Source organism: Felis catus, chromosome A3 (assembly GCF_018350175.1).
Source record: "Felis catus isolate Fca126 chromosome A3, F.catus_Fca126_mat1.0, whole genome shotgun sequence".
Taxonomy (NCBI): domain Eukaryota; kingdom Metazoa; phylum Chordata; class Mammalia; order Carnivora; family Felidae; genus Felis; species Felis catus.
In genome coordinates, this window is record NC_058370.1 from 106,530,503 (window position 1) to 106,558,172 (window position 27,670).

Sequence of the window (27,670 nt, forward strand, 5' to 3'; positions counted from 1 at the left end):
GAGATAGAGAGCGACGATATAATCCTGGAAAATATTAAGATCTAAAGAAGAGCTAAGAAAAGCTGATTACATAACCATGACTGTAATTTTCTCAAGCTTTTCATGACATCAGTTACCAGTTCCCACCAGGTTACTTCCTAACCAACAGTAGATTTGGGGAAATAAAGTAAAGAGATTGTTCATTAAAGGATTCAGATTGATTTTTCCCTTTCATAATGTGGCTATGTCAGACACACCAGCTACTTAAGCCCTAACGTACTCTGTGTTCTGTGCGTGCCTTATTACTTATCCTTTTAAATGCAGAAAATTCAAATCACCTTCTTTTAAGATGCTAGGGGATGAGTCAGAGGGGAAATTGGAGGTGATTTGTAATGGATACAGGTTTCTTTTTGGGTTGGTGAGGAAGTTCTGGAATTAGATAGTGATGGTTGCATAATCTGTTTCTAAAAACCATTCAACTCTGTGCTTTAAATGGCGGATGTTATGATATGTCAATTATATCTCAATAAAACCCCCCAAACACCATCATCAAGAAAACTATGTGAAAATAAAATTCCCACCCAATAAAACTCAAATTAAGGCCTGTCTCCTTCTCTCAGCATCTGCTTGTTCTGCCCCTACCACCCTGTTACATCCTCACCCTCCAAATACGATCACTGAGACCTGCCATAGTGTGACCAGTCATCTCTGTTTTCCTGACACTGTCCAATTTTATTATTTATTTATTTATTTAGTCCAATTTTAGTACAGATAATCCTGTGTCCTAGGAAATCTCTGAGTCCCGGGCAAACCTGGATGCTTGGTCATCATACTTGTCAACAGGCAGTCCCTTTCTGACTACGGCCTGTGTGTTTTTTATATTCCCCAAACCATTTCCATTTTTCTCTATTGTCCATATACTCTGCCTTGCCCTCCTTCCCCTTGAAAGGAGCAGGCAGGACCTTTGTGAGCACCTGGCCTTGTGCTCCTTAGTTCAGTAGTTTAGCTGAAGCTGTGATTCTTTACATCAGAGCTTTGGCCTGGACTCACTTCAGCATTAGGATACTTGAGTGCATTTAACTAATTTTAAAAAATCCTAAAAAGATAGGAAATGAGAAACATGTCAACTACACTTCAATAAAAAAAATGCGAAACATTAGTTTTTCCTTAAAAGAAAATAATCAAAATTCTTTTTATAGCCATTGAAACTCAGTTTTCTTGTTCCTTAAATACGTTTCTGCTTTAGAAATAAAGACTTAATGGAAATGTCTCATTACATATTTTAGGTTGACACAGATCCTGTCAGCACCCACAGCAGTTTGGGTTATGAATACACATTCACTTCTCAGTTCAGGGTCTCAGCACCACACAAAGTCTGAAATACGTTAGGAAAGGCTTAGCCCCAATGGCACTGTAACTCACTTGTGTTTTCCTTTGCTCTGCAAGAATGCAGAAAGGACACAATTCTAGACTGTCACCAGAGAAATACGTGGAGACATCCCGTTTTTCTGAGACCTTCAGGACTGTTGCAGTTAATCGAGTCAATTCTTACCCTTTGTAATCACTTCTCTTACCTTAATCTTGGTCAGTCTATTGCAGAAGATGAAAGGGAGGGTGTGATGCATCACAATGACTGTGGCATAAGAAGCATCATTGAGTGCTGGAAGCTTTCCATTAATTAGCATATTTAATCTTCACTATTGACCCCAAGAAGCATGGAATAAATTATTATACCGGTAGTACAAAGTAAAGAAAAAGTAATGGTAATTAAAATAATGCTCCTAAGGTCACACCTAGCAGGTGTGGCTGAATCAAATGTCGAGACCAGTTTTGTTTGACCACAAATTCCATGCTCTTTCTGCTGTATTGTGGCTGGGCAGTGAACTACCTGTCTGGGATTTGGAAAAAATATCCACCGCTTTGATAATTAACCTTGCTTCTCTTTGATTAAAATCCTTCTGATAATACCTTTTGCTCTGTGCAATATCTAAATAAAACCCAACCCTAATTGCTTAAACTCCTCCAACACTTGTATAACATAAGGGAGTAGAAATAGCATGGGGCTTCTGAAAGATGCAAGGCTTTTGCTCAAGTGTGGCTCAAAACCAGCCCTAGGAGATTCACAACTGCTGCCCTACCCACTTCTCTGTTTTATTTTTATCCAAAGTGGTTACCACTTTCTGACTGACCACGTATTTTACTTATTTTCTTACTGTCTTTCTCCTGATTCCAGTATGTAAATTCCATGGGAATAGGGGTTTTGTCTGGTTCCTTGCACTATCTCCAGTGTTTTAGTGCCTGGTACCCAGTGTATATTTTTGAATGAATAAATGAATGAATCCCTCAATAGGACACAAAGGTAAAATATGGTGGAGTTGCATCTCATGGGAAATTAGGGTAGAAAACCCCTTTAAAGTACAGTACATATACAGAGAGACCTGCTGTACCCTACTAAATCCAACAGGTAGTTGTCCCCCCGGCACTGAAAGAGATGTATGTTTCTTTAATTGGACTTGCCTTGCTAAAAGTTTAGTTACCATATTATATTGAAAATGCTTATCTTTAATGACTGAAGTCACAGTAATCACAGGATTTCTGTAGTGGAACACAGATAAATGAAATAAATGCCCCACTAGTATCATCAAGAGAGATGCCCTTTCCTAATCCAGCCAGACATCAATACCAGATGGTAAAATTCCTTTGCCTCCAGCAGACTGAAGTAGAGTGAAGATCCTTGCTGGCTAGGCATGAAATCTGGGCTAGTTAAAAAATCTAGCTTTCGGTCTACAGTATTGTTTAATGTTCCGCTGGAATGCCTGCAGCTCTGAGTGAGGTCTGAGAGTTGCTGGCAGTGCCATTTTGCATTTTTCAGAGCTGGGAGGGTGACACTGGCATGACATTTATTTTGCAGTCACTGGGGAATAGTACTGCCCTGAGTGCTTCCAGTTCAGCTAAAAGTCAGGATACATGTGGGAATTAAAAAAAAAAAAAAAGAAAAAAAGAAAAAAAAAAGGTTCGTCCTTTGGATTTCTATTCATTCTTGAATTTCTTGTGTGGCTTTGGTCTCCCACTGCCAGGTGGGATGACCAGATCATCCGAGTTCATTGTCAGTTTGGGTTTTGTGTATCACACCTGTTTGGCTTGGTATCCAAGAGAGACGTTCCAAGTATTACTTGAAGCCTTATGCTCTGCATTTTTATCATATCATAATGTACTCAGGCAGATGATGGCTTTTGGCAAATAGGAGGACTTTTCTATTTGCAGATCATCCATTCACTTGCCATATGACTAGGGAAAGACATTGAAAATCTATGTCTATTTTAATGTCTGACTTGTTCCAGTGGGAAATAAACCAAAGAAACAAATCCCCAAACTTTTCAGTGCTCTTTAGAATATTGTCGTTAGTCTTAAATATTCCCAGTGGGTTTAAGTAAGGTCCACAGGTATGATGGACATGCCTGAAGCACAGGGAATGTAGGGAGAAGGAAGTGACCAGTCAACCTTGGTTGCCTGGGACTGAAGGTTTTCCCAGGAAGTGGAGCTTGACGGCTAAAAGTAGGAAAGTCTTCAGCAAAACAGAATGGTTCATCACCATAGATGAGAAGTGAGAAGAAAGGAGAGAAAGTAGTGGACATTGTTGTGCCACCCACATGCAATTCTTTTAGTCACTCACTGAGTCAGTGCTTTCTGAGCATCTGCTGTGAGCCCAAACATGTGCTGAGCTCAGGGCATACAGTGCTAACTAAGCGTCCTGGTGCATAGAGTTTATAGAATCCACTTGTCTAGTGGAGTTTGAAAGGCCAAAACTGAATAGGAACCTAAATGTGTTGTAGTCGAAACCATCCTGCCCTGATTAACAGATGACTCTTACAACTCAGAGGTTTCGAATAGCTGATGCTCCTATAGTGAGGTAGACTCTCAGTTCTAAGAGATGCTCTCTTCACTGCACCAAACTGTCTCCTTCCCTGTCCCCCATGCTGCTTGCATTTCAGACCATGCCAGAGCTCCTCATTATATTCCACCTGTGCCTACCCAGCATCTACATTTACACTCTACCTTCTCTACATCAACTTCTAGGTGTCAGGTTAAATTACAACCCATTACTGAAATGAGAACAATAACTTACAGAGAAATGCTGACTTTGCATAATTACAAACAAAAGAGGGAGAATACCCACATGGAAATATACATGTTGAAATTTTGTGTCTATGCACTCGGGTTAATCCTATATATTTTCGTCTCTAAGACACTTGCCACTTTCTACTTTGTGTCACAATCATTTGCAGGCACACACTGTATCCTCTTGGGAGGGGTCCATAGCCTATCTATATATTTTCACTTCTAATCTCAGCACTTTTATTGGTACGTTGAACATAGTAGGTTCTCTGTAAATGGTTGCCAAGAAATAACCACATGAATGGAAACATACATTTCCTTAAAGTCAAAGTCAGTTAGTTTGGGCACTTTCTTTCCTTAGCTCAAGGACAACTGGCTTGACCTTGATTTGAAGCAGTCTCACAAACAGGCTTTTAGCTTACTAAGTCTCTGCATGGTTGGGGTTTTTTAAAAGGATTTACTGCCACAGGTACGTTCTATTTATCTTTTCCATTTCAGATAGCTCTTAGTGGTATGGACCAGTATCTGAAGTCTCAGAAAATAGGGGAAGAGCTGGTAGAACCTTACTTGGAAGGGGATTTGCCAAGTAAACTTGTTTTTTTTCCACCATGTGCTTGGTGCGTTGTAGGTCTTTAAGAAATTCTTACTGGATGAATATGGTAAATCAGGTAAGCATCACGCATGTATGAGGTACAAAGAAGGAGAAAGACTCAGCACTTCAGGGGCAGGAGGTGTCTAGTTTAATTCAGTCAAAAAGAAAAGTGATTTTCAAGTGTTGGGAGCACAGGAACTGTGGAGATGGTAACTTCCGTTTGAATTAGAATAAGAGTAGGAATAACTTTCCTCATGCCTAGGAGAAGAGAGTTTGACCCAATCACACGTTTAAAGTATATGTTACTTTCTGGGTTGGTTCCATCCATTAGCTGTAGCTCCACTTCAGTGTGGGGTCAGTTCATCAATTCTTACAGAATTCAAGTTTGTTTACAATGCATCTTTCAAGTTAACCAACAAATTATTCTTAGTATCAATCCGAGAGTACCTGTTATTTCTAGGCAACCTGATTTTTTATTGTGTTCATTACTCTCTGGATCTCAAGTTCACCTTGTAACAAGAAGTACTTGACTTTATGATTTCCCTCCCAGCAGGAACCAGAGATCTTCCCCACAGCTGTACTTGAGACCATTCTCAAGGAGTTCTCTTCCCATTTTCTCTACCCGCAGGCTTCCTCTCACTCATCAGACAGATGGCTTAAAGATTGAACTCTCTTTATGCATTCTTCTGCCTTCAGAGACCTTTTCCCATTTAACTCATCCTGGATCCAACTATTCTTTGTAATGTCTTTTTTTTTTTCAAATGAAATATCACATTAAAAGTGAGATAGCTCTTGGTTGTTGGCACTGATAAGTAATATTATTACGAATATTTGTCCCTGCTAGGAGTTAGTAGACTAGCACATAGAGCTGATCCTCACTTCGCCACATGCTTCTGATTTAGGCATACTGCTACCACACTTATAATTAATAATTTCTATCAAAAGACTTGTCAAAGTTCCCATGTAAGCAGACTGCCAATGAACTGAGTTTCTTTTACTAATCCTTGGTAACATATCAATTAATTCAACTAAGGGAGTGCTTTTGAAAATTTTATTTATTGCTCAATAAATTCATTAATATTACTTTGCATAATACATGCTTACTCAGCTAGAAGTAAAATTTCAAATCCATTGACTTGCCAGAACACATGAAATAGTAAGTATAATTCAGAGCACTTGATTGGAGTGTTTTATTAATATTACAACAGACAGAAACTATGAATGAATGAGTCAGGTATAAATGTATTTCAGCCACCCAAATTATTCTAAAGCAATCCCCTAGAAATAATACTTGTTCATATGCTTTCTTTCTTTTTATTTTTTTAAATTTACCTTTTATTTGTTAGAGAGAGAGAGAGTGAGTGGGGGAGAAGGGCAGAGAGAGAGAGAGAGAGAGAGAGAGAGAGAGAGAGAGAGAGAATGAATCTCAAGCAGGCCCCATGCTCAGTGCAGTGCCCAACAAGGGGCTTGATGCAAGGCTCAAAGCTTGATGCATGACCCTAGGATCATGACCTGAGCCGAAATCAAGAGTCAGATGCTCAACCGTCTGAGCCACCCAGGCAACCCTGTTCATATGCTTTCTAAATGCCTTGACATTTAAAAATCAAAGGGTTATACAAGAATAATTTGATAGTTTTGCCACGTTCCCCCCCCCCCAAGCCTTGAATATTCTCATTGTATCTCATTGTTGTAAGAGCCGATATCAATGGTTCAGTTTAAAATGATAACTATGGTGGGTGTGTAGCATTTAGTTATGGGGACATAAAAAAATTGATATCAAAGGAATATCAAAAGTCTCCTTGATTGTAATAGTTTTAAGTTCAAAGTGCGATATATTGTCTCATCCTAAGTAACTAGCCCTTAATAAGTGCTTTTCTTGGTGGTCAAGACCATCACCAAATAGTGTCACAGATAGTGTAATGTGGAGAAGTAAGCATGTATTATGAAACACATACATGCATTGATTTTTATTTCCTTACAGAGCATGTTCAGAGTTGTATATGACTTTTTGGTGCTATGGAATAAGATGAAACATGTCGCATAGGGTTAGGGATGGGATCTTTGTAATTAGATACCCTAAGTTTGGATCTTGGTTCTGCTGCTTACAGGTGTATGTCCTTGGGCAACTCATTTAGCCTATCTGAGCCCTATTTTTTAGGATACAATTATCTCAGATAATTGTGAGGAAGAACAAAATAGATTAGACATATGGATATTTATTATGGTAGGGTCTCAATAGTTTCATCTACCTTTATGAAAATCTATGAAGATAACATATGATGAAGTGATAATTGTAGAGTTTATATTTCTAGTTCTTGAATTGCTCTATTCAAATCTTAATCCTATTAAGATTTTGATATTACATGACAACTTGTTCTTATTTGTCTACAAAAGTCTTGTAAAAACCTTATGTCAGCTCCATCATCCTGATTTCATTATGATCATGGTTCTGAGTCATTTCCCCTGCTACTCTGTTTTATTTCTTTTGTATATTTTAAGATAATTTCCAGCTAAACATCATATGAACCACATCACTGAAATCTAATTAGTAGATCACCTGCTCCAGCAGCATGTGCCTTTATCTCATTACTTCTCCCCTGTGAGCCATATGTCTGCTTCCAGCATCAATCTTTCTGTGTGATTATTGCAGCAAGGAATTTTTTTGGTTTTGTAACAACTGTCTCACCTCCTTGCAAGGCATCTCTGGTCTTAAGTTTCCCAAAGTAGACATCCTGTAGTTGTCTTTTTCAACGCCATGCTGTGAGTATGTTCAAAGTAATACATATCCCATGTACTGATAATTCTATCCCATGTACTGATTTTTTTTTTAGTTCACTGATATTAAAAGCTACTAACTACTTAGTGATTGTTGGCTTTATTTGTTTACTCCCTCTGGGCCTTCCCTCGCCCCTGCCCCTGGCCTCGGAAACAATTATATTCGCATCATGCTGAACTTCATGTCCAAAGTTTGGAATGTGCCTTGATGTAATAGGGAGAAGTCAGAAAAGAAACTGGGAAAAGAGTAGGAAGTGAGTTGAAAACATTGACCAGTCTTGTGTTTTGTTGTTTTTTTAAGTTGGATATTATCCAGTTTGAGCACCTAACTTTTCTTCATTTGGAAAAAGCTCTTCTGGGAGAAGTCTTTCAATAATTTAATAAAACCAGGATACCAATTGGTTTGGATAATCTTGTCTTAAACAGTCCAGGAATTTAATGTATTGAAATTAAAATTGAAACTTTGCTGTGAATAGTGTGTACTTTTCTATGTAATCCACGTAATCCACTGTTTTCTTTTAATATTTAACACAACAGAATTGATTCACTCAATATACCTTGGTTTAATGCCTGGTATGTGCTAAGCACTGTTGTAGAAACCGGGAATATACTGATGAACAAGACATACATGATCACTGCCTTTATGCCTCTTCTAGGCTGTTGAGGAAGGCAAACATCAAACAAGGAAACAGAGCAAATAATGGTGAGTGCTGAGAGTGGAACAGGACACCAGAGATTCCTAATCTTGTATGGAGGGCTACCCTGAGAGCACAGCATTCAGACTGATGCCTGGGAAGTGGGTAGAACTGATTGGAATTTCACAGAGGTACTATTTCACAAACAGTGGAAGGATGTTAGGATGCAGATATCTTTGAAGTTAGAGGAGAACCACTTCTAGAAGTTATTCATTTTGTAGCCCTCAGCAGATTACTCAAGAAAAATGGAAAACTTACTACTTTTAAAATAATTCCTCCTGACTCTATCAAATCTCGTAATTATATGCTTTCATAACACATTATATCTTCTTTTAAAGTCCTTACGTAATTATAATGTTTCCCAAAATTTTATGAAGAATTTTAAACATACATAAAAGTTGAAACGATTTTACAGTGTATGCGCACATGTTCAGAACGAGGATTCTGCAATTAACATTTGACTCTGTTTGCTTTTTAACATATCAGTCCATCTATCCATCCCTCTATTCATCAGTTTGTTTTTTTAATGCAATTCAAGATTAGTTGCAGACATCAGTACATTCAACCCCTAAATAATTTCAGCATGCACATCATTAACTAGAGTTCAATATTTGCATGTGTCTGAATGTGTATGTATATGTGTGTATAAAAACAAGTATATATTTGTGTATTTTATTTATTTGTTTATTGAGAGAGAGCATGTGCACACACAGGTATGCATGCACTAACAGATGGGGGAGAGGGAGAGGGAGAGAGACAGAGAGACAGAGAGGCAGAGAGACAGACTCTCACGCAGGCTCCATGCCTGGTACAGAGCCTGATGCATGGCTCGATCTCACAACCATGACATGATATGAGCAGAAATCAAGAGTCAGCTGCTTAACAGACTGAGCCACCCAGGTGCCCCATATTTGTGTATTTTAAGTATACTATAACATGATGAAATGGATGAAACACAGTTATATTATTCAATAAGTCTTGAAAAATGCACACACTCCTGTATGACATAGAACGTCATCATCACCTCAAAAAATACCCCCATACCCCTTCCTAGGCTTTTATTTTTTCATTTAGCAAATTGATTTTGAGATTTATTTATGTGTATTACTTGTTTGTTCCTTTCATTTGTCAAGTAATGATCATTATATGAATAGATAGCAGTCTCTAGTCATTTTCTGATGATAGACTCAGGCTTTTCCCAATTTGGGAATTTTGTGAACCAAAGGATCTATGAATATTCTTATACAGTGTTTTTGTGGACGTATGCTTTAATCTCTCATGCATAAATTCCTAGAAGTGGAATTGCCAGGTCATAGAGTTAGGTGTATTTTTAAGAATGGTATCTCAGGATCCACATAAGAGTGAAGACCATGGGGGAGGGGAAGGAAAAAAAAAGTTAGAGAGGGAGAGAGCCAAACCATAAGAGACTCTTAAAAACAGAATAAACTGAGGGTTGATGGGGGTGGGAGGGAGGGCGGATGATGGGCACTGGGGAGGGCACCTGTTGGGATGAGCACTGGGTGTTGTAAGGAAACCAATTTGACAATAAATTTCATATTAAAAAAAAAAGAATGGTGTCAGCATTTTGAAATAAGTACAAGTTATAAGAAACTTAAATTATTTTTTTAAGTGGTTATACTTCATGTTCTCATGAGCAACATATGAGAGTTCTAGTTACTCCACATCCTAGCCAGTTTAGGGCTTGTCAGTCTTTGATTTTAGCCATTCTTGGGGGGTGTAACAGTATCTCATTATGTTTTTGACTTGCATTTCCCTAATGATTAATGATGTTGAGCACTTTGTCATATACTATTAATCATTTATATATCTTCACTTGTGAGGTGTCTAAATCTTTCAACTATTTTTTTAAATTTTGTTGTTTTTTAATTACTGAATTATAGAAGTTCTTCATGCATTCTGAGTTAGAATTCTTTGTCAGATAAGTGTTTTGTGAGTATTTTTGGCCTTTATGGCATTGGTGATTCATTTTCTTAATGGTGGCTTCTGGGGAAAGTTTTAATTTTGATGAAGTCTAATTAATTACATTTTTCTTTTTTGGTTCAAATTGCTTTGTGTGATCTGCTTAAGAAACATTAGCCTGCTTCTAATTAGTGAATATACTCTTTCATGTATTCTTCCAAAAATTGTTTAGTTGTAGTTCTTAAGTTTGGCCTGTGTATCACTTCAAATTTATTTTTTGTGCATGTTGTGAGGCAGAGGTTGAGGCTAATTTGTTTTTGTTTTTGTTTTTATATGGATATTCAGTTTTCTCTTCCACATTGGATTGCTTTAGCACATTTGTCAGAAATTAAATAATCCCATGGGTCTATTTCTGGGCTCTAATTTTATTCCATTTGTTGTTCTTTTTGTCTATCTTTAGACTATGATTTTGATTACTATACTGGTAAGTCTTATTACCAGTTAGTTGTAAGTCCTCCAACTTGGTTATTTTTTTCAAGATAGATTTTGCTATTCTGTGTCATTTGAATTTCATTCAAATTTTAGGATCCAATTGTCAATTCCTACAAAAAGTGCTGGTGATATTTTGATTTAGATTACATTAAATACAGTGATAAATTTGGGGAGAATTGATAAAATTTTAAAGTAGCCTTTTAATCTCTGAACAGCATATAAATCTTTAATTTTGTCTTCAATCTTTTGTAGTTTTTGGTGTGCTGTTAACTAAATGTTTATGCCCCCCCCCAATTTATATGTTGAAACCCCATTGTATTTTTAAATAAAGTTTATTTTGAGGGGGATGGAGGGGTAGAGAGAGAGGGAGAGAGAGACAGTCCCAAGCAGGCTCTATGGGGCTTAAACTCATGAACTGTGAGATCGTGATCCGAGCTGAAATCAAGAGTTGGATGCTTAACTGACTGAACCACCCAGGTGCCCCACCTCATTGTATTTTTTTAATTAGTTGCTAAATTGCACAATTTCAAGGAAAAAGGGGAAGACTCTGATGGGGGAGTGACAAGATCCTATAAGAATATATGGCACCAGAAATTGTGTAGTGACTATTTTTGGAAACACAGTTTACCACAGTTCTAGTAGTATTTCTGTAGATTCCTTAGCATTGTCTAGATAAATATTCACATTATTTGCAAGTAGAGATAATTTTACTTTAAAAAAATCTTTCTGTATTTTATTTCTTTTTCTTATTTTATTGCAATGACTAGGACCTCCAGCACAATTATGAATAGAGTAAGAGTAAGCCCCCTTTTCTTGTTCCCACTATAAGAGGTGTTTTGATATTTCCATTCAATGTTAACTGTAGTTTTTTATAGATGTTCTTTATGAAATTGATTTTCCCAATTTACATAGAGTATTAATCATGAATAAGTGTTACATTTTTTCAAGTGCTTTTTCTGCATCTACTGAGATGATCACATGGTTTTCTTCTTTAATCTGTTAATATGATAAATTACAACAATTTTTGAATATTAAACAAACCTTGAATTTCTAGCACAAATGCCACTTGTTTATGATATATTATCCTTTTTATAAACTGCTGGAGTCAAGTTCATAACATTTTATTAATGATTTTTGTGTCTGTGTTTACAATATACATTAGTCTATAATCTTTTTTTTTTGTAATTATTTTGTTACTTTTGATATCAAGGTCCTACTGATCTCAATAAAACAAGTTGCAAAAAGGTCCTTCTCTCTGTTTTCTGAAAGATTTCGGTCAGCTTCTTCCTTAAAGAATTCACCAAGAAAATCATGTGGGACTAGAATGTTATTTCTGGGACACATTCTCAACAAATACAATTTCTTTAATGGATATATGATTATCTGTATTTTGTATTTCATTGTGTGGTAGCTTGGTAGGTTATACTTTTAAAGAATTTGCCCATTTAATCTAAATTGAGTATACTAGCATAAAATTCATCATTGTGTTTCCATATGGAGCCCAACACAGGGCCTGAACTCATGACCCTGAGATCAAGACCTGAGCCTAGACCAAGAGCTAGATGCTGAACCAGCTGAGCCGCCCAGGTGCCCCTCCATATAAAATTTTAATGTCTTTTATTCTTGATGGTGGCATTTTATGTTTCATCTCTTTTTTCTTGTTTAATATTTAGCCTAGAATTTATCAAATTTCTTCTCTTTTCAGAGAACCAATTTTAATTTTTAGCACAAATGACATCTATTAGGTGTCATTTTTAGCACAAATGACATCTTTTTAGGTAATAATTATTGACCTCAGATGCTAATGGATTACTTCAGATATCTGAGGTATCAACAACATTTACATAAAACAGGTAGCTATTAAAGTAGAACAAGTTAATTGTGTCAGAGTGCTGGATCAGGTTTGAGGAAATATATTGCACAGGAAGCTTATCTTCCGTTGCGAGCCTTCGCTCTTGCTTCTTGACTTCCACATCACCTCCACATTTCTCTTAATCTAAGTATGCTCTACTCTAAGTATACTTCTTTTTCCTCTCCATTCATTAAAACAGGTCCTCAAAACCTGAGTCAAGTCCCAAATTTTCCACATTTTTCTTTTAGTTACTGAAACATAGAGTGATTACTCCCTTCCAGTGCCCATGGCACCATTAATTTTGCATTTAAATATTCTCTAAAGTTACTTTCTGTTTTATATATACAAACCTCTTTACCCCAGAAGGTCTGTAAGCCTTTTGGGGGTAAGTACCATCTATAATATTTCTAAAGTATATAACTTTTTCTCCCTTAAAATTTGGTTATGTTAAAATTAGATAAACAAGTAACCACACTTTGGTCAAATAAACTTAAGTTCAAATATCAAGTCCCCTATTTAATAATAAAGTTGTCATAGGTAAGTTACTTAACTTCTCTAAACATCAGTTTGTTTAATTTTATTTTTAAATAAGATAATACAAGTGTAAAATTTGGAATAGGAATTTTATAGTAAGAACTCAACGAGATACTCTGTATAATGTGCATGACACATAGTTAAGAAATGCTAGTTCTTCTTATAATGTCATATTTTTTAATGTGAGCTATCTTTACCAATATCCTTTTTTTTAAAGTTTATTTATTTATTTTGAGGGAGAGAGTGAGAGAGAGAGAATGGGGGGGGGGGCAGAGAGAGAGGGAGAGAGAATTCCAAGCAGGCTCTGTGCTGTCAGTGCAGAGCCTGATGTGGGGCTCCATCTCAAATACTGTGAGATCATGACCTCAGCTGAAATGTAGAGTCGGACATTCAGCCAACTGAGGCAGCCAGGTGCTCCTACCAATATCCTTTTTTGAACTGAGCCATTTTGAAGTGTACAGGACTATTTGGCTCTACCATAAAGACCCCCAAATATTATTCTGACCTTAGTTATTTATCTGTTCTTTACGTCTTTTGTTCTCTACCTCACTTTAAGGTATTGGTTATATCCTTTCTTTGATGCCTATGTCAAAGAGCCTCTCATTCTTTTTTTGCTTTTAATCCTATAGGCTATCATGCTAGGTTGGCCCCACAACCTAGTCTAAGGAATGGAGGTTTTGGTTAAGAATCCTGGCCTTTAAGTTATGCCTAGCACACACCAGTGATTTAAGAAGTATTTTCTTTAATTTGTGAGTTAATCAGCATATTAAAAAATGAATGCATGGACATATGAACAGTATTAAGAATAACTAAATTCTTACAGCTGCCCCTATTTGCTTTCAGAAACAACTTATCTCCTAACTTCCTCTGGTCCCATTCTTTCTAGTTACTTAATGACACCAAGCTTCTACTTTGTTTAATTTACCCAGTTTTCATCTTTTGGCTTGAGTTCTCTTTAGCTCCACATATTGTCCTTGCAATTTCAGCTTCTGTAACATCTCTTTGCATTTGGAATCACACTGACATAGTGCATAGTTCCTTCTGTTTTTTCTATTATTATTATTATTTCAGTGCCTTGTCCCTGTCATATCTCTCTTTAAATTCAGATTTCAGTCATAGACCTGAATTCTGTGCTCGAGCTTGTCCAAACAATGAAAAGTAGATCCTCTCCTGACACTTTCTGAATTCCCTGCTTCAGTCCAACTTCTGTCATAATGAACACATTTCTTCCAGCCAGCCTAGTTCCAGCTACAGAATTTGTTGTTCAAGATATTCCCTACTGCTGGCCCTGGTCTTTGGTCTACTGTTCGTTCTTTCTTTCTTTCTTTCTTTCTTTCTTTCTTTCTTTCTTTCTTTCTTTCTTTCTTTCTTTCTTTCTTTCTTTTCTCTTCTTTTCTCTTCTTTTCTCTTCTTTTCTCTTCTTTTCTCTTCTTTTTTCTTTCTTTTCTTTCTTTTTCTTTCTTTCTTAGGTTCCATGCCCAGGGAGGAGCCCAACATGGGACTTGAACTCACAACCCTGAGATCAAGTCAGATGCTCACCTGACTGAGCCAGGTCTATTGTTGGTGCCCCTGGTCTATTGCTTTCTCTTGCACACTCTTGAACATGCTCAGCTTACTATCCCTATGTTGTTTCTTTTGTTTTTGTTTTGTGTTTTATAGCATGTGATATAACAAAGTGGGCAAGCTGGCTAGATATAATATTGCAAAATATACATTAGCCTCCAAATTCTTTTTCTCAGTCCATGGTATAGTATTTTTCACAGAAAGATTCAGTGCTTACCCTTTTTGTTTTTTTTGTTTTTTTTTTTAATTTTTTTTTTGAACGTTTATTTATTTTTTTGGGACAGAGAGAGACAGAGCATGAACGGGGGAGGGGCAGAGAGAGAGGGAGACACAGAATCGGAAACAGGCTCCAGGCTCTGAGCCATCAGCCCAGAGCCCGACGGGGGGCTCGAACTCCCGGACCGCGAGATCGTGACCTGGTTGAAGTCGGACGCTTAACCGACTGCGCCACCCAGGCGCCCCAACCCTTTTTGATAGTAACTTCAGCTTCACAAAGATTTTTAAATACTTACGTTTCATATCTGGTCATGTTCTAGATCAGTGTTTTACAACCATTTTTAAAAATCTTAACACACAATAAGAAATTCAACACTAAGACACTATATGCATATATACTTACCATTACTATGCAGTGATACACTCTAATATTTTCCAGTCTGTTCTGTTTTATCTCATTCTACTGATTTTTAAATAATGCTTGTTGCTTCCACTAATGGTTTAAATGCCTTATTAAATATGTTAGGTTCTTGGACTGCCTAAAAATGTGGCATTCCTCAAATTTCTTTCAGGAGCAGTAGCTGGCTTATTAACTTTCAGTCACAGTGTTCTTCACTTAGGGAAGTTTAAAAAAATTGAGTGTGGAAAATATATTGTATATCATAGGTTTTTTTTTTCAATTCTCCCACTGACTTGGTGTTTAATGTCCCTGCCAGTCTCATTGAGAATAATGCTCAACCCTTTTCAAGTATTCATTGATGTTAAAATATTTGAACTCCCAGTTGGCCAGTTTGAAATGCAGTAGCCACTGAAAGTCAAAGGAATGGGAGATGTTTTGAAAGAGGGCATGATTAGGTACTTCTGTCTTTTTGGCAACGATTTTCATTAGTTGGATCCTTTTTGTGATTTTGAATGATGTGGGGCAGATTTTTCCCCAATGGTGTTCTACAAAGTGGTAAAAGTAACACTTCAAAAAAAAAAAGTCCCATGATATCAGTTACCTTAGAAAATTCAATTTTAAACAAAGTTGCTTTAAAAAAAACCCAAAAAAACAAAAAGACGTATCCCAGTCTTTCTATGCTAACATGTTTTCTAAATCTCTAGTTCATCTGTCACGGAGATCATCTTCTAAATCCAGTTGTAAAAGATATATTGAGAGAGAATGCCCTCAGCTAGGAGTTGGGAGACTGTAGTTCTCATCCCAGCTCGGTGTGCCCTTTGTGCAGAACATCTGACCTTTCAATTTTAACATCTGTAAAGTTAAGAAAACAGAGTAATCACTAAAATCTCTTACGGTTTTATTAATCAAAGATGTGAGGAGTTTAAGAAGCTTCCAAAAGGGATTTGGAAACAATGTGCTGCTGATGAGCTGGGGTATAGGGCTTTAGTTTAATAATGTCTCATTTGCCATGGCTCCTCAGCCTTCTTACTCAACAAACAGTCATAGCTCTGTTCTGTTTGTAATGAAAACTTTGCATATGGCTTAATTTTCATTTCAAGCTCAATGAAACCTCCCACTAATAGTGGTTTGGGGTTGGAGCCATAGACACCTAATTTGCAGGCACCCAGGCCTAGTTGCAAACTTGAACAGGCTAAAACATACCCATCCAAGATTTGCAGTTATTTCCATTTTCTTAGCCAGACCTTGAGACTTCATATCTAAAATTCAGACTTGAAATTTGAAATGAAAGATTAAGTTATCATAGATGAATGGGTCTTATGTATTCTAAGTTGAAACAAAGGAATAAAATAGTCATTGGAAGAGGAATCGTAATTTTTAGAGTAATTTCTAACCATTTGCATTAACTCCTAGAAGTTGGTCTTGGGTAAATCATTTTAGTAACTAAAAATATTAGTTCTGAATAATCGAGAAAGCACAAATGGATTCTTTTGACCCCAGGAAGGGAGAAAATGGTATAACTTTAATTCTGTATTCAAATGTTAGATTTGAAAATGCCTTTCTATCTCATTTTATAAACATTGTAGAATAATTTTAATGGAATTTCAAATGTAAATAATATTTTAATAAATATCTAGTGAGTCATAAAACCAAATTCTAGAATCTGTCATTTTAAAACAACTACTTTAGAACATTTAATTAAAGAAACTCATTTTTTCAGAGCACATTTCTAAAATATTTATCCTGTTTGGCTTTAATTTCCAACATTTATGTTCTGCCTGCAGAGTTCTATGTGTGAATAGAATTTTTTAGATAGGAAATTTATTTTGAAGTTTTTAAAAATCTTAAATTTCATGACTAAGTGAAAGTTCTTTGGCCTGCCTTATGTGGTTTCTTTATGTTCAAACAATTTGCTGGCTAGCCTTTTTAGTTTAGAATACCTATAGCTTTTAGGAAAAATAGTGTAGAGAGTTTCCATGTATCCCACCCTCACTTTTACCCTATTATTAGCATCTCATGTTAATACATTTGTCACAATTAATGAACTGATAGTGAAACATTTTTTTTATTAAAAAAATTTTTAATGTTTATTTTTGAGAGAGAGAGAGAGTGAGTGCGGGAGGGGCAGACACACACACACACACACACACACACACACACACACACACACACACGCAGAATCTGAAGTAGGCTCTAGGCTCTGAGCTTAATGAGCTTAATGTGCTGTCAGCACAGAGCCTGACGCAGGGCTCAAACGCATGATCTGTGAGATCACGTCCTGAGCCAAAGTCGGATGTGTAACCAACTGAGCCACCCAGGTGCCCTGAAACATTGTTTTTAACTAAAATCTGTATTAGCTTTTACTGAATGTCCCTTTTTTGTGTTCCTGGATCCTATACAAGATGCCACATTGCATTCAGTATTCATGGCTTCTTAGGCTCTTTTTTTACTGTGAGAATTTCTTATACCTTTTTCATTTTGCTCATCTTGACACTATTGAGGAGTACTGGGCAAATATTTAGTGGATTGCCCCTCAATTGGGAATTGTGTGTGTGTGTGTGTGTGTGTGTGTGTGTGTGTTTCCTTAGGATTTTGAATTTTTTGGAGGAAGACATCAGAGGTAAAGTGTCATTTTCATTACATCAGATCAAGGGTACATACTATCAGCATGACTTATCACTGTTGATGTTAGCCTTGATCTCCTGACTCCAGTAGTTTTAGTCGTCTTTCTCTACTATAAAGTTACTCCCCTTTTCTTTTTCATACCAAATTCTTCATAAGGAAATCACTTTGTGTAGCTCACACTTAAGTAGTAAAGATGTAGTGTCTTTTTAAAAAATAATGTAAAGGTAACATGGGATGTAATGATGGCATATAGATTTATATTACCCTTGACGATTAACATAGTGACTTTGGTTATATGTGACTTAGTCATCAGTCCTACACAGTAGGCATGGATGAAATCATAGAGGTGAGAATAATTTGTAAAGCATCAAGGATATATATGTTATTCCTTTCAGGAAAATCCATTGAATGATGGCTTCTTGGCTTCAGGCTTCCCAGAATGTTCCATTATTTCTTGCTCTTATCTTGGATCTTTTACAACTGCCACTTAGAAGTGATCCTTTGAATGTCTGGCCATCACCAGAAAATCAGAGTTCGGGGTGAAAACCATTGTATTGTCTTTCTTCTACCACTTTCATTCCATCTCTTTCACTCTCCACCTCCACCTCCACCCCCCTCCTACACACATCCTTGTTAAAACAACTCTTTGCCCAAACTCTCCTGATTCTACCAAGAACTACCTTTGCTTCTGTTGCCTAGCCTGAATTCTATAAAATCATCTTGATGTAATTCTTTTATATAATTCCCCATATCTCCCTCATCAAAATGTCATTCATTTCTATCTTTTTGTTTTTTTATTCTTTAAGCCAGAACCCTAGTTATGCTTATATTTCTTCATGGCTGGACTTCTATGAAGTTCTATTTTTCTTTGTTTACAGTAATTCTTTCTTGCAATTATCCTTAAATGTCAATTTTTTTTGACCCATTTCCCTGCTCAAAACATTCAGTAACCCTTTGAATCGTAGCACATCTCTCTACATGTCTTCTGGATTCATCATAGCAGACGCAAGCTAACTTCCCATTCTTTCATGACAAGCATGCACCATTGTAATCAGGGTGAGATAATGGCCCTAAAAGTAAGCCTGTTGTTTCCTCCTCCTTGAATCTTCTCGTAAGGTTGCCCTGTCCCCCATCTATTCAGACCCTAGACATCCTTCAAAGGTCAGTTTAAATTCTATCTTTTCATGGAAGTACCTCTTAATAAAATCTTAGGTTCAGAGCAAGTTGAGGTCAGGAAGTGTTAGGGTAAAAATAAGCTAGCTATCTGAATCATTGGATGTTGTCTTACAATGAGGCAAAGCCTCTGGTTTCTCATTCTTTGGTACTCTCCACAACACATAGACTAGTGATAGACATATAATTGATTGCACAATCAATGCTTCATGTTGATTGATTGTGAAATTTCTATTTCTCTTTAGAGAAGTGGCCATTGAAACTTGGCTGCTTTCCTCTTGCATTTTGTGCCAGCATTAAACATTAATTAGGCCATGTATTCCAATTTTCAAATATAACACTTTCTGAAAAAAATAAATCTTCTTAAAGTGTTTTCTCGGATTTTAACTGCACTCGGCTGGCTATTTTCCAAACTTGGGACATTTTTTCCTTTTGGAAGCTTTCCATACAAAGTGGATTTTTAAATTTTCTTTTAAAATTATAGACTTATATCACAATTATGGTTTTGTTGACAATATAAAAAACTCTAACAAGGAGGAAGAGTTGAATAGAGAGCCAGTTTTTCTCTACCCAAAATGGAAAAAATGATATTTGGAGAATTTATATTTGTTTTCCTCCTGTGGAAAATTTAAAGAATTATTTTTAAGGTCATTTTAGAAACAGTTCCAAGTGAATGCAATAAAGGCCTCCCTAGTGAGTTGGAGTGGTTTCCAAATCAATCCCATCAAAAGAAGATCTTACTTAGAAGCTTCAGAACAAACTCTCAAAATGCCTCTGTCCTGTGCTTTCCAATAAGAATGAAACAGAACAAATTAGAGAGCGAAAGTGGCTCTGGAGAGTTGTTTGCTAAACATTAAAACAATTCAGGATAGTGAACTGAAGGAAATTATTATTTTTATCATCAAAGTTTATTTCAATAGAGGCTTTAAATGGAAGCATAATTGCTTTAGAAAGTGCTTGGGGTTGGTAGTGAGTGGGCATCGGAGGCCTGGAACAGTAAATTAATTCAATCAGCAAAGGGAGAGGCACCCGGCCCATCAACTCTGTAGGGATTGCCCATTCATTCATTAACTATGAAATATAACTGCTTCAGCATAGCTAAAAACCAAAACATCCATGTTAGTTACCAAACGTTGGTATACATTATTAAAGCCAGGGGGAAGAGGGAGCTTTGTATATCTTTAATCACTATATAAAATGAACTTCCCTAAAGGCAACTTGTATGTATTATACTATCACACTGAAATCCGTGTTATTTTTAGAAGAATGTATTTTGCTGAAAAGTCGTAATAAATCTTCCTGTCTTTCACTGATCATTATTTTGCAAAGACTGACAACGCCATGCTTATTATAGTCATAGATACTTCCTGTCTTTATAAAAATGAAATTCTAAAGGAGGCAAAACTAGTGAAGGGAGAGATACAACTACATCCAAAAGTCAGTATAAAACTCAGCTTCTCTCGTCTCTCTTTCTATCCTCTTCTCCTTCCATCCATTGTCTTTATTTCTTTAAAGAAATTTTGACTCTGCCTTTGGGAACTGGCCAAATTAAATTAAAGATGCAACTGTGTTTGGTGAGAGACATTGTACCTTGTTTACCAGAAGCCTGTCGTGAGAAACTTGTCTGAGCAAGAGAAAGGACTCACGTGGTCTGCTCTCTCTTGAGAGTTTCCTTCGGTTGTCAGCATTGGAGATCATTGGTTCAGGTGGAGGCATTCTTAAGAACTAAAACCTCTCAAGAATGGCTCTCTCCATTCACAACCCCATTTTTGTTTTTGAAAATCTGTCCATCTTAAGGAAATTGAAGATGACTTTAAACTTTTAACTCACTTAAAATCTTCCTCTATTTCTCTTTCTCTCTTTTAAGGAAATGAAAATAATAAACTAGTGTGGCACCTTTTCATAAGTAACCTTTTGAAGGTCATAATGTAAAACATCAGTAAAGATTCTAGATAAAATATACCAAATTTGTAACTTAACAAAAATATGAAAATATGAAAGCACTAAGTAAACAATAATCCTAAGGAATCTCAATCCTAAATAATATTAGTAGGTAACTTTTGTTATGCATTAAAAATGCTTTCACATGTGTTATATCAATTGATCTCAGTTCATCCTTTCTGCGGGCCTTAATTTACAACATACCATTGAGCTAAGTGAGGTCATATTCTCAGAGGAATAGGGCTGGCCAGTTGAAATAAAGGGAAGTTGGAGAAGTGAGGTATTGTTCCCTATTTCTGAGTCATTGGGGAATTTTTTTTTCCTTCTTACTTTTTACTTCCTTTCTTGATATGGTTTCCTAAGGTCTGATGTCTGGGGCAAAGGGAAATTGTTATTATTCAAGGACAAAATGGTTGTCTTGGTAGAAAATTACCTTAAATACAAAAAAGCTAGTAGAACTAATAAATGATTTTTTCAATGTGTTACAATACTAGTTCAATATACAAAAATCAATTGTAATTCTATATATTTGCATCAAACAATTGGAAATTGAAATTAAACAAAATTGAAAATAACAATAAGAAATACTCAGAAGTCAGTTGTATAGAAAATACACATTTTAAAATATTTTCAAATATTAAAATATCCAAGAGTAATAAAGGATTTAAAGAATGAAGAAAAATAGTTATTGAAGAAAAATGAAGTATTCAAAACAATTTTGTTCTCATCAACCATCCTTCAAGATAATAGATTTGATAAGAATGCTTTAAGAAGACTATACCTGTGGTTTTACATATACAGTGACTAAAATTTAAATGAAACATGTTGAAATAATTGCTATAGCTACTAACTTTTTTAATAAACATGAAGGATTTTTGAGATCTGTTTACAGTATGAATTTTTGGTACAATGTTACATCTGCAAACTTATTGAAAAACTTCTTCCAGAATTATATTCTGTATACCTGAAGATTAGTGATATTAATAATTTAATTATTTCTGTTTCTTGTACGTTGCACATTTGGTCATGTCAAAACAATAAGAATTCATCTTTAAATCTGACAGCTCAGTGGGTAACAGTGAATTGAATCTTGCTTTGACTGGCTTGCTAAGAGATTTCTTGGTCTCAAAAAGCTAGCAACATAGTGAATTTAACTGAAGAAATATTTATAGAAGACTAAGAAAGTTGTCATGAGATTTCATGACACTTGGACAAATGGAGATTTTGAATGATTTATGCATTGCAAGCATATGATATTTTATTTCTATCCTAGAGTTGTGTGTTCAGAAAATAATGATAGCACCATGTAATGGAATGGACTTACACACTGCAAACAGAAAGAGTGTGGAACCCTTTGATCATTCTTCTTCAACTAAGGACAAACCATATGATGTATTAAAGGTTTTGGAACCAGTTTGTCATGTGTTTATATCAGATGTATAAATACCACCACAAGTTAAAAGCCTGCTAGAACCAAAGAAAGGGTTAATACTTTGCCGATAGTAGTATTGAGAAGCAGGAGTATAAGAAATAGTCCCTTACAGAGAAGGTCGCGTGTTTCCAGAAACGAGTTGAAGTATACAAACTCAAGTGCTTCAAGAGAGCAACTATACCTAGATGATACCTGCTGAAATATTCTCACATCATTCTACTCCAGGGTAGATGCTGCAATTGTAGTGAGGGGAACAAGAGTAGAAAAACAAATAGAAATTAAGATTTGAGAAATTGATATGCTCCATTGTCACATTTCAACAGTCAAAATGAAGAATAATTTTTCTCAAGAGATTTTATGAAGGAGTAAGTATGTGAACAAACTTTAGAAATAAAAATGTTATAAGGAAGAGAGGCAATTTTAAGTTTCCTTCTGAAAATATTTAGAATGCATCTTGAGGGGCGCCTGGGTGGCTCAGTCGGTTAAGCATCCGACTCCGCTCAGGTCATGATCTCACAGTTCGTGGGTTTGAGCCCCGCATCGGGCCCTGTGCAGACAGCTCAGAGCCTGGAGCCTGTTTCAGATTCTGTGTCTCCCTCTCTCTCTGCCCCTCCCCCACTCACACTCTGTCTCTCTCTATCTCAAAAAAAAAAAAACCAATTAAAAGAAATTTGGAATGCATCTTGAAGCTTCAGTTCATAAGATTATGAAAATATAGGGCCCCTGGGTGGTTCAGTCGGTTAAATGTCCGAGTCTTGATTTTGACTCAGGTCATGATCTTGGGGCTCCTGAGTTCGAGCCCCACGTCAGGCTTTCTGCTGACAGCACAGAGCCTGCTTGGGATTCTGTCTCTCTCCGTTTCTTTCTCTGCCCCTTCACTGCTTGTGCTTTCTCTCTCTCAAAATAAATAAATAAACTCTAAAAAATTCTTTAAGTATAGGGATTGAAGAGGAGATACTAGTTCAGCTACTTTCTACTGGAAAGGGAGAAAAGCTTAATTTTATGGAGGTATTTATTGATTTAGTCTTGTTTTCTGTAAGGAAGAATTATTCATACTTCCACATTAACTTACTCATTCGGTTATATATTCATATCAGTTGAACTGATTATAGGTATTTATTTTAGTCTTTGAATTACAATTTGACACTGTTATTCATTATTGTATTGCTTAAATTTTTCTAACTTTGGCCACTGGAAATTACTTCATGCTAACACTGTCCATGACCCTATCTTCCCTCTTCGTCCCGGTCATTTGGGAATCATACTTTCAAAACACAGAATTAGAGTGTTACTTATGCTTGTTAATGAACTCATTTATCAGTGCTTAGAGCTATATTATTTAAAATTATCTACATGCTTGGCAACCATGATATCTGCAAATAGAGGCAGCCTTATTTCATTTTGAAGAAATATATGGTATTTTGAAGAAAGAAATATTCTTTGTATTACTTTTTCTTGCTTTGTTATGCTAGCTAAGTATGATCTTGACTAGAAATGATGACAGAGGCATCTTTGCTTTGTTTTCATAGTCAATAGGAAAGCATTCAGTCTTTTGGCATCATGAATGATGCTAGCTCTGGGCTTTTTTGCAGTTGCCCTTTACCAGGTCAAGGAACGTCTTTTTCTGTTCCTGTTTTCAGACTGCTTTTTTGTGGATGGATGTTGCATTTTGTCAGGTGTTTATTTTGGTTTCTTTCTTTTGAGATCATCATGTGTATTTTCTCCTTTATTCTGTCAATGTAATGAGTTACATTGATTGATTTTAAATGTTGAACCAATTTTGCCTGCCTGGAATAAATCCCACTTGATTGTGATGTGTTCCCTTTCTATATATTGCTGGATCCAGTTTATCAATATGTTTTTGAGGATGTTTTTGTGTCTATATTCGTGAAACATATTAGTTTATAATTTTCTTCTCTTACGTTTTTCTGATTTTAATTTTAAGAAAAAATGTCCTCATACACTGAGTTGGAAAATACTCTCTACCTTTGTATTTTATGGAATGGATTATGTAGAAATGATATTTCTTCCTTAAATGTTTGATGGAAGTTATCAGTAAAATCACGTTGGAGTTTCGTGTGAGTGTGGCAGTGCGCATGCATGCGTGCGTGTGTGTGTGTGTCTGTGTGTGTGTGTATTTGGAAGATTTAAAATTTTGCATTTAATTACTTTGATAGACATAGGATCATTCAATCTATTCTGAGTCATTGGTAGTTTTTGTAATTTGTGTCTGTCAAGGAATTGTTCTGTTTGTTCTGAGTTGTGGAGTATTTGGGCATAAAACTGTAGTATTTCCTCATTATTTCTTTCATGACTTTGGTGTCTATAGGGGTATGTTCTACTATTATTGGGTGAAATGCTCTGTAAATATCAATTAGGTCTAATTGGTTGGTAGTGTTGTTCAGGTCTTCTACATTCTTATTTATTTTCTACTTGTTCTAGTAATTAATAGGTTGCAGATTCTAACTATAATTTTGAATTTGTTTCTCATTTCAGTTCTATCAGATTTTGCAGCATGTATTTGAAACTCTGTTATTAGCTGTATACATTTTAGAATCATGTATTTTTGGAGAATTGATCTTTTTTCCTTATGTAACATTCCTCTTATCCTTAACAGCATTTCTTAATCTTAGTTCTATTTTGTCTGTTATTAATATAGTGGTTCCTACTTTCTCTCCACTAATAATCACCTGGTAAATTATTATCTATTGTTTTACTTTATACTTACCTGTTTTTTATACATAAAGCTTGTTTCTTGTAAGCAGCATATAGTTGTATCTTGCTTTTATTTGCAATCTGATGATCTCTTTTAATTGGTCTGTTTAGTAGATTCAGATTTAATGTAAATATTTATATGGTTGAATCAGATCTGCCATTTTGTTGGAAGTTTCCATTTGTTCCTTGTTCTTTGCTTACTTTTTTCTCTGCTTACTTTGGGGTTATTTGATCATTTTCATGATTCATATTTATCCTTTTCTATTTACTTTTGTATTGTCCTTTTTTTTTTAACCTGATCTGAACAACTTTTGAAAATAGATTGAGACAAGTAAGTAGACCTTCAGGGTCCTATGAGACTCTTACAAAAGATCTAACATTGTGTCATCACAGGCTTGAAAGAGAAGAGAAAGAGGGTAAGGTTTAAAACTACTGGAAGGAATAATGGCTGAAAATCCTCCAAATTTGGCAAGAGATATGTCTATATATTAAAGAAATTGAGTGAGCCTCAAATAGGATAAACCCAAAGAGATCCATATGCAAATATAACATAATTAAACTTTTGATTAAAACAGACTAAAAACATCTTGAAAGCAGCCACAGAAAAAAAAGATACCTTACTTACATGGGAAAAACGATCAAAGGGACAGAGGATTTCTTATCAGAAACCATGGAAGTCAGAAGGAACTGATAAAATGTTTGCAAGTACTGAAATGAAGCAACTGGCAACCAAGAATCCTCTGTCCAGCAAAAATATCCTCAGGAATAGAGGAGAAATCAACACATTATCAGGTAGAGGAAAATTAAGAGAACTTAGTGCCAGCAGAGATAGCCTAAAAAAATGACTAAAGGAAGTTTCCTAAACAGAAGGGAGACAATTAAAAAAAAATGAAAGAAAGAAACTTTGGCAAATGAGGAAGCAAGGAAACACATAGTGGGCAGTATTTGGAAGATGTGATAATTTGGCAAAACTAGGTACATGATATGTGGGATCTCAGTCTTATGTCTTACAATTACATGTGACTCTACAATGACCTCAAAATAAAATGGTTAATTGGGACAAAAAAATTCATGAATTAGCTCTTTTTCCTTGTAAAAGAAGTAGGGACTTTCCTTTTAGCTCACTATATCCTAGAGCTGAAGCTGAAAGTCTAGAGAGGTATTTTTATTATTACTGTGTGATTAGAAGGAAGGAAATCCCTAAAGAGATGATATAGTCTCTACTGATTTTATACATTAATGATAGTTTAGATAACATCATAGAAGTCACATTTACTGGGTGCCTGGATGGCTCAGTCAGTTAAGCATCTGACTCTTGGATTCAGCTCAGATCATGATCTCACAGGTTTGTGAGATCGAGCCCTGCATCAGGCTCTATGCTGACAGCATGGAGTCTGCTTGGGATTTTTTCTCTCCCTCTCTCTCTCTCTGTCCCTCCCCCACTTGTCCATGTGCACTGTGCTCGCTCGCTCTCTCTCTCTCTCAAAAATAAATAAATATTAAAAAAAGAAGTCACATTTACCAACTTTTTTGATATCTCAAATGTAAATGTTCCACTCTCTCCTTCTACTCTCCCTCCTCCTACCCCCTCCCTCCGTGGCTTCAAAGATACCCTCTTTTTCCCTCTCCATCACAGTGAAAATTCTAGAGATGTATAACTGTCTGTAGTGGTTGCCTCCACTTATTCACCTCTGACTCTAACTTCTTTCTATGCCAATCTAATATCCGACCTCAGCACTACAGTGAAACTTCTGTTGACCAGATCACAAAACATTGGCACGTCACTACTGTCAATCTTTCAGTCTTTATTTTAATTGACCTCCCAACAACATTTAACAATGCTATTCACTCCCTCCCTGAAATTAATTTTTCTTTTGCATTTCTTGGCATGATAAACTTCCAAATCCCTATTATTTCTCTGACAGTTCTTTTTTAAGGCCTTGAAAGCCAATTATTTTTCTAGTCAACTCTTAAATGTTGGTGTTTCCTACAATTCTTTTTATTATCCTCTTCTATCACTGGATTGGTGATAACTTTATTATCATTTATATGCTGATGATTTTTGAGGTGTAAATTTCATTATCTGTAGTTTTGATCCTATGATAAAATGAATATATTTACTGAGATATTCTAAATTATTTCAAAATTAATATGTCTAAAAACAAACTCACCAGCTTTCCCCTTCATGCACTTTTTCTATGTTCCCCAAATAAGTGAACAGTACTATCATCCATGTAAGTTTTTAAGCAAGAAGGTTGGTGTCATTGCTTTCTCCTTCCTCTCACCCTTTCTCTTGTCATTTGCTCTGTCGTGTTCCACCATTGTTACTTCCCATCCCTACTGCCATTCCACAATGTATGTCATAATCATCTTTGCCTGCATTGCTGCAACAGCTGTTTATCACGTTTTCCTTTCTGTAGGCTTGTCTCCTCCACTTGTCTCTGATGGGAGATTCATATAAGGATATGGTCCAATATGTGCTTGGGAACATAGTTTTAAAAATTAATTCGCTCACTCAATTTTCAAATATTTGTTGAGTACTTGTATGGAGCAGCCACTGTGCCAGGCATGGGTGTTGGAGTATACGGACAGGGTTTCTGCCCTCATTGACTGCATGGATGCAAATGTCATCTCACCAAAGAGCTCTTCC

The 27,670-nt window shown here is 36.0% G+C and overlaps 1 long non-coding RNA gene across 1 annotated transcript in view; it reads right to left on the reverse strand.

Annotated features, from left to right (window-relative positions):
* Nucleotides 1-27,289, reverse strand: part of LOC123384544 — a 74,867-nt gene extending 47,578 nt beyond the window's left edge. The window contains exon 1 of the long non-coding RNA XR_006595791.1: nucleotides 27,192-27,289. This is a non-coding gene — a long non-coding RNA (uncharacterized LOC123384544). The remainder of the gene's footprint in view (nucleotides 1-27,191) is intronic.
* Nucleotides 27,290-27,670: the final 381 nt, after the last annotated feature.